The sequence below is a fragment of the Lupinus angustifolius genome, chromosome LG05 (assembly GCF_001865875.1).
Source record: "Lupinus angustifolius cultivar Tanjil chromosome LG05, LupAngTanjil_v1.0, whole genome shotgun sequence".
NCBI lineage: Eukaryota > Viridiplantae > Streptophyta > Magnoliopsida > Fabales > Fabaceae > Lupinus > Lupinus angustifolius.
Window position 1 is genome coordinate 11,866,704 of NC_032013.1, and position 7,570 is coordinate 11,874,273.

The following is a 7,570-nucleotide window of genomic DNA, read 5'->3' on the forward strand; positions in this document are numbered from 1 at the left end:
TTTTATTTTAATTAAATATAATATATTAATCATATAAATAGCGGGTACCTCCGGGCACAAGTGCCATAATATCCGTATCCGCTCGTATGTACTACGAGTATTTTTAAAAACTCGTTTATAGTACCCGCGATACCCGTTTGTGACCCGTACCCGTGCCATACGGGTTTTACCCACGGGTACGGGTTTTTTTGCCATCCCTAACAATGAATAGTGTAAATATTCAATTTTGACCGGGGTAAAATATTTCAAAGCAAAAAGGGAGAGAATTTGAATTTCAAACATTGTGGCAACTGGGCTTTTTCCCTAGCCCAACCAGAAAACTTAATTCTCCACCCCTTATTTAAGCCTAACTTAGAATCTAACCTAAGGCTCATCAGAAAGTGGAAAAAAGAGGCAAACCTAAGAAAGGAGAAGAGAATAGAGAGAGGAGTAGTAGAAAGCTCTAACCCAATCTTCACCACATCCAAGTTGTCATTGTATATATTTTGTGAATTTTTTTCTGTTTGCAGTTTTGAAATAGGGGCTGTTGGACGGTGTCGGCTCTGCATAAAGCCATTGTCGCAGCCCCACCGTGTAAGGAGAGGGACCTGGACGGTGTCGGCTCTGCATAAAGCCGTCGTCGCAGCCCCACCGTGGTAAGGAGAGGGACTGGACAGCAGTCATGGAGGGTTGTCTGTCCCAGCCATGCCCAGAGGGGTTGGACCACCCTTCCCAACGGCGGTCCTCGTGGCTGGCTGCACCATCGCCACCCTGGATGGGCGATGGTGCGCCGCCACGGCTGGCTGCCAAATTGCAATATATATATATAGTGTCAAATAAATACTTATAGAAGTGTGTTTTAGTTTTCTCAGTTTGACTCAAAGGTATCAATTCAACTTCAGTTTTACATGTTAACATCAAATTTATAATTAATAAATCTATTGTTGGACCAGACTGCGACCAAGGGGAGCCTCCAACTATCGGGGAGTTCCATTGTTACATGGATATGGGAAGAGTGGAGAGTCACAAGTGAGACACTACGTCTTGAACAAAAACCTTAAGACATTAGTTATATGAGTCTTTCCTACTTATAAAGTCTTTCACTCCTCCACGCATATCCAATGTGGGACTTTCCACGCATATCCAATGTTGGACTTTACACTTGAATAAACCCAACAATCTCCCCCTCAAGTGTGGGTACCACACACTTTCCGGTATGCTCCCCGTTAAGTCCACTGTGTCCCAGCCGAACCATCGGCTCTGATACCACTTGTTGGACCAGACTGCAACCGGAAAGCCTCCAACCACTGGGGAGTTCCATTGTTACATGGGTATGGGAAGAGTGAAGAGTCACAAGTGAGACACCATGTCTTGAACCAAAACCTTAAGCATTAGTTCCATGAGCATTTGCTTCTTATAAACTCTTTCACTCCTCCACACATATCTAATGTGAGACTTTACACTTGAATAAACTCAACATCTATTAATTTGCAAGGTTGGGGTATGTTAATTGGCTGTAATAGTTAGGGCCTTTCCATAAAAAAAATCCATAAGAACATAGGGAGGAAGCAATAGTGGAACTCATGGAGTAAGAAGTTAATCTCTTTTTAGAATTTATAGTTGTCCATCTGAATAAATGCAGCTTCCAACAAGCTTGTTGGTTAGGTAACTTAGGGTTAGTTTGGTATTTGATTTTGGAGGGGAATGAAAGTATAGAGAAGGCTTTGGAGTCATGAAATATACTTATGAAATGACTTCTAAACCGTCCATTTCCTTTCCTTCTCCTTCAAAATCAAATTCTCAAACTAACAATTAAATTTTTTTAATAAATGTAAATAAAATTGCGACAAAAAAAGCAACTGATCATAGCATCTTTAATAACACCCTAAAACCCCACCATCCATCCTAGTGGCTCCCATTAATAGCCTCACACTACCCTTTTTTCTTTTCCTCCACCTCAAACTCCAATGTCAAATATTTTCTTCCTTACATTTCCCCATTTCATTCTATAAGCTCTACCTTTCATTTCCCTCCTTTTCACTTTCTTCTCTAAGGTTCAACTTATGTATGAATGGAATAATGCAATGAAGAAGGTGGCATTTTAGGCTAAAGATGATGGTTAAAAGATGATTAACAATTAGAGGAAGGTGGTATCTAGTTATGAGGGTGAGGGTGGAAGTGAAAAGGAAAGAGAGAAATAAAAATGAATGAAGGTTAGGTATATTTATAATTTTCGTCTGGAAGAGTCACATTTATAATGTAACCGAGTATATTTTCCTTACCTTATTTAAATTACCATGTTTAGTGAGTTGAGTTAAACCTAGCTAAGATTTTCGTCAACTAGGAATAATAACCCAACTTGGCCTAAACTCATGATGGCCTATGTAGGCTCGAAGTTCATGTCTCACTTGGAAGTTCTACTTCAAATATAGTCACTCACCTTAGAAGCATTCAACTACCAACATGGGTCCACCTAGATGAGCTAGCTAGAGTAATTCAAAGAAAGTGCAAGTTTGGATATCAAAATTCATACCCAAATATAATTTCGCATATCGTGGTCGATTCAATCTACAATGGTCTGGGCTAGACTTGGCGCAAATTATAATTAATTTGTTTTTAAACCTATCAAGTCAAACTTAAAAATTATTACAACCTTTTACCTGAATGACTAAAACTTATTTAGTAATTAGGCTAGTTCTGTAAATTACATTCCATGAACCAAAAGTATGTAGCCTAAATTACTAAGAACAATATGAAAATTAAAGAAACTATTATAAAGTGAGTTAATATCATTCGATGATTGAGATAAGAAAAACATGGATATAAGAGAAAAATATAAGAGTAATATAAATTATCTAATATTTAATGCACACTAGATGATCTAGAACGATATAATATTATATATATTATGCTTAAACAATATAATTTCTCATAAATCATAATTATACAAATTTGTAGTGGGATGGCCCTAGTGATTAGGGAGGTGGCGACATGATATTAGTGTTGACAACAATAATACAATGATATTAGTGTTGATAACAATAATAATAATGTGGGTGATATTGGTGGTGGTAGAGTGACAAGAATGGTAATATTAGGATAGTAATGGTTGTGATATAATGATAATGTTTGAGAGGGATGGTTACACTAAAATAGAATACACTATTTTATCTTATTTTGAACAAAATTTTCCAAAAAATAATAATTAAAAATGGAAACTCACCAAAATCATCAATTACAAGATAATGATATTCATCTTTTTCTTTACCACAAATTGACCAATATTGTTTATAATCAAGAATTTTCTATGAGCCCTGTCCAAAATATTCATTTTAATAGTTGAGAATAAGGAACAAAAAAAATTTAAAATTTTAAAATAAATACTATATAATTTTGAACCCTAACATGAACAAATAAAATATAATTATTGGATTGTGATCCTAGAATAAATACTAAATCTCTATAAATTAGAAGGTATCTCACGAATCCCGATGAACATCCTTAGCCTCCCCGAAGTTGAGGCATGGATGACCCATGTTTGAAGTAATAAAAACCCAAATTGGTGAGGACCCCACCAAAGTTCTAAGAAAATAATGCTATAGTGACATAAAAATCACCCAACTTGATTATCAGTTGAAAACAACCGTGGATTTTGTGGTGAGTGTGAGATTAAGCTGCAGCGATGATTCAAACTCAGGAAGTGAAGATGCGGGAGAAACAAGAAGACGATGATGGCCCACCACCAGGGTGGCAACAACCTATCCATACTACGACGCCGTCACTTCCAACGCCGCCGCCGCCGCGTCCATCTGGTGATAGTGAGTTTTACCATTTTTGTCATTGAGTCTCATTCTTTTATTTTGTTTAATTCCCATAGCTTTGCCCGGTTTTGTTGAATTTTTTTTTGGGTGCCTCTGTTCCAAAATTTGATTATGGAAGAATACCTAGTTGGGTTTTGGCATAAATTTATGAACATATTAATAGTAAATTAATTGAAAAAGATTTGTTTTTAATTTAATTTTTTTGGATGGATTGGGTATTCATCCAAATGGATATACCCGTGGATATCCATTAGATATAATGGATGGATTTGAATCCATCCATTATCAATATTATTCATTGAATTATATCCATTTAAATCCATTAGTTCTAACGGATGGATTTGGATGAATTTTCGATTATGAATAATTTTGACACCCCTAATTTGTCCCATAATTTTTCTATCTTCATGTTCCGAACTAATCAAATTTCATAAAATAATATTAAAATATTAATATTTATTTTTGTAATTTTTCTTTCTAAATGAGTAGAGTTTTTCATTGGTTTGAGATACTAAATGAAACATAAATGGGGACATGTGAAAGACTCAACCATAAAGGAAACTTTGAATTAGGTAAAACTCAAGTCATGCTTATGGAATTGTTTTGAAAGGTTTTGTACAGGGATGGCAACGGGCACAGGCGGGCACGGGTAGTAGCTACCCGCTACCTGTTTCAAAATAGGATAACATTACCCATACCCGCCTGTACCCGTGCGCAGGTATTTGCGGGTATTTCTGGGTACCCACTTGTAAATCAATTTTTAATTTTTAACTTTTATTATGTTTCAAATGAGATGAAACTTAATTATTTTTGTACTTTTTGATTGAATATTTGGCAAAAATGCTAATTTATTGGTGTTTTCTATTTGTGTGATTTTATGTTCTTATTTCCTTAACAAAAAGTATATATTTTCTTTGTAAAACATGTGTGTTTCTACACATGTAATAATATTTGTAGGGTGTTTCACCACCAAACTCAATGAAATATGTCAACAAAGTAAAAGGAAAAAAGATACATAGTGTAATGAATATTAGAATAATGTACTTTTTATTTTAATTAAATATAATATATTAATCATATAAATAGCGGGTACCATAATACCCATACCCGTCCGTATGTACTACGAGTATTTTTAAAAACCCATTTATAATACTCGCGGATACCCGTTTGTGACCCGTACCGTGCCCGTACGGATTTTACCCGCGGGTACGAGTTTTTTTGCCATCTCTAATTTTGTAGTTATGATAGGTTGGGTCTATAATAGTAAAGAAATGAATTGGAGCAGTAAAATTATATGTTTTGTAATATTAATGTTATAGTTCAGAGAATAAAATTCTAAGGGATCGGAGCATATTAATTATTACATATGCGAACCATACATATAATGTGGCTCTAATTCTTTTCTATTTTGCATTAAAAATTACATATATGCATGACCACTTATGAAACACTGATAATATATTTGAATTTAGAGAAGGTCAACATAACATTCTTACTTTAAGTTGTATTCATTGCTTTAATTAATTTAATTTTTGCTTGTGCTTTAACAATGGAAAGCACTAAAGAAAGACTCAATAAATAAATGTGTAGACAATGAAGCAAACTAATAAATAAAAAGAAAATCAGCATAGAAACAAAACCTTGCTAGAAAACAAAAGATACAATCACATTCTAACTTTTAGCTTTTGCTTTTCCCATATAATTTTTATATAAAATCATTTTTTAAGATATATTAAAACTTTCCATTAGAGTCTGCCATCTTCAAAAGCAAAAAATATGATTGTTTAGGTCAATAATGAAATTGAGAGCCACGTTACTTAATGCACTATTCATTCATTAATTATTCTTCATAGCATGATCATTCTATATAAATTTCTTGTAGTGGATAAAAGGTTTGTTTTATACAAGTAAATAATTGGTTTCTTTATTGGTTTTACAAATTTGTCATGGTTCCTATTATATATTATTTTTAATCTCTCTCTAGTTTATTTTTCTTTCTCAACAATAATAATAGAGTCTAATATTTTTGTACTGTTAATATGATTTATATATAGTCAATACATCATTCACTATTTACTTGTATTACTTTTTTTTAAAGACTCAATGATAATAAAACGTTAATGATAGATAATACATGACAATGTATAAAACTCATTCATTTTTTCTCATAATAATAAGAGTATAATTGATGAATATCGTATTAAACTTTGAGAATCATAATTAAATAGAAATATTCTTTTCCTAAAAATGATATAATTGGATGGATTATATTAAAACAATAATCAATAGTTCATTGAACCCACTGGCTTTGCATTTCACAGCAGAAGTGGAATTAACTAAGGTAACATCAAAGACCTTAAATTGACATAGAGTTTAATTTGGACTCATTATAAGTAATATGTGTAACATAATTATTCTTAGTGTTTTTGGATGATGCAATGTGTAACGTATATATGATGAAAGCACCACTTAGGTTTTGGGAACTTGAAGCTTGTGTGGGACAAATGGGTCATGGGCACTTTAGTACTTTAATCTAAAAGGAAATTGTTGACAAGTTGCTCAATTTTTGAACTAAATATTAGTTATTTTAACTTTATCATCTTATTTGAACATCAGCTTTTTCAGCATAGTATCTATTTATTTTATTTATTTTTTTATATTTAATATTTGTTAATTTTATGTAATTTGTATATATATGAGTATGTTGTGCTTATTATAATTGCGAGAAAATACAATTTGATTTGATGATATTGCGAAGACTCTCAAAATTGCTATATTATTGCATTTACAATTGCGATATATCTGCCTGCATCATGTATTTGCATAAATTTGTTCTTATTTTCTTGTTGGTCATCAAATCAACAAGAAGATATGATGTGGTCTATAATAGTACACTTACCATATATGTACTACTTGCTATAAGTGTTAGGTTTTAATTCATGAGGCAAAATGTAAACTTTATTTGAAAATTATGTATAAATGGATCTTAAGAAATTATAGTTTTCACATCCATAAGAATAGTTACAGATTACTAACCTTTCCCCATGGCGATACGATCCTCCATTTAGTTGTTGTTTGGTGTTCTTGGTTTATAGAGTAACTTTTCTATCTTCTTCCCGTTCCTATTATGCTCTTCCTTAAGTGATAGCTGATAGAACAATCTTTATGGGCAAAGAGATATGGACAATATTTCTGGTCCTTTTTTGATTCTTAGTATAATGCTTCCATCAAGCAGTATATATAGGCTATTTCCCAAGAGTCTTACCATTTCATTAATAACTCTTCATCCAAGAGTTATATCATTCAAACAATGAATAATACATTCATTCATGTCATAAGAGGCATATTTCTTACATTCTCCCACTTGTCTCATGTGACAATACAATTCATGATTTTATAAACATCAAACATAATGCGCATATTCAAAATATGTTTTCCATATTCATTACATTACAAGTCATGATTGAGAACAAGAACTAATACGAGTCATGGCGGTTGTACATCACTTATTCGATATAGTCCCTTCCATGTACTACTATATTAACTTTATTCTTAACATGACACATTAATGAGAATCATATAATAATGTCATTTAGAAATAAAATTTTATTTTCAACATTATCATTCTCACATGTGTACATAAGTGTGAAAATAAAATATTAATCAGAAACTTAAATATTAATGAGCTCAAAGTGTCAAAATATTGAGACTTTATTAATAACATAATGTTTAACATTCATTTGCAAACATAATACCCATATTTGTTACAT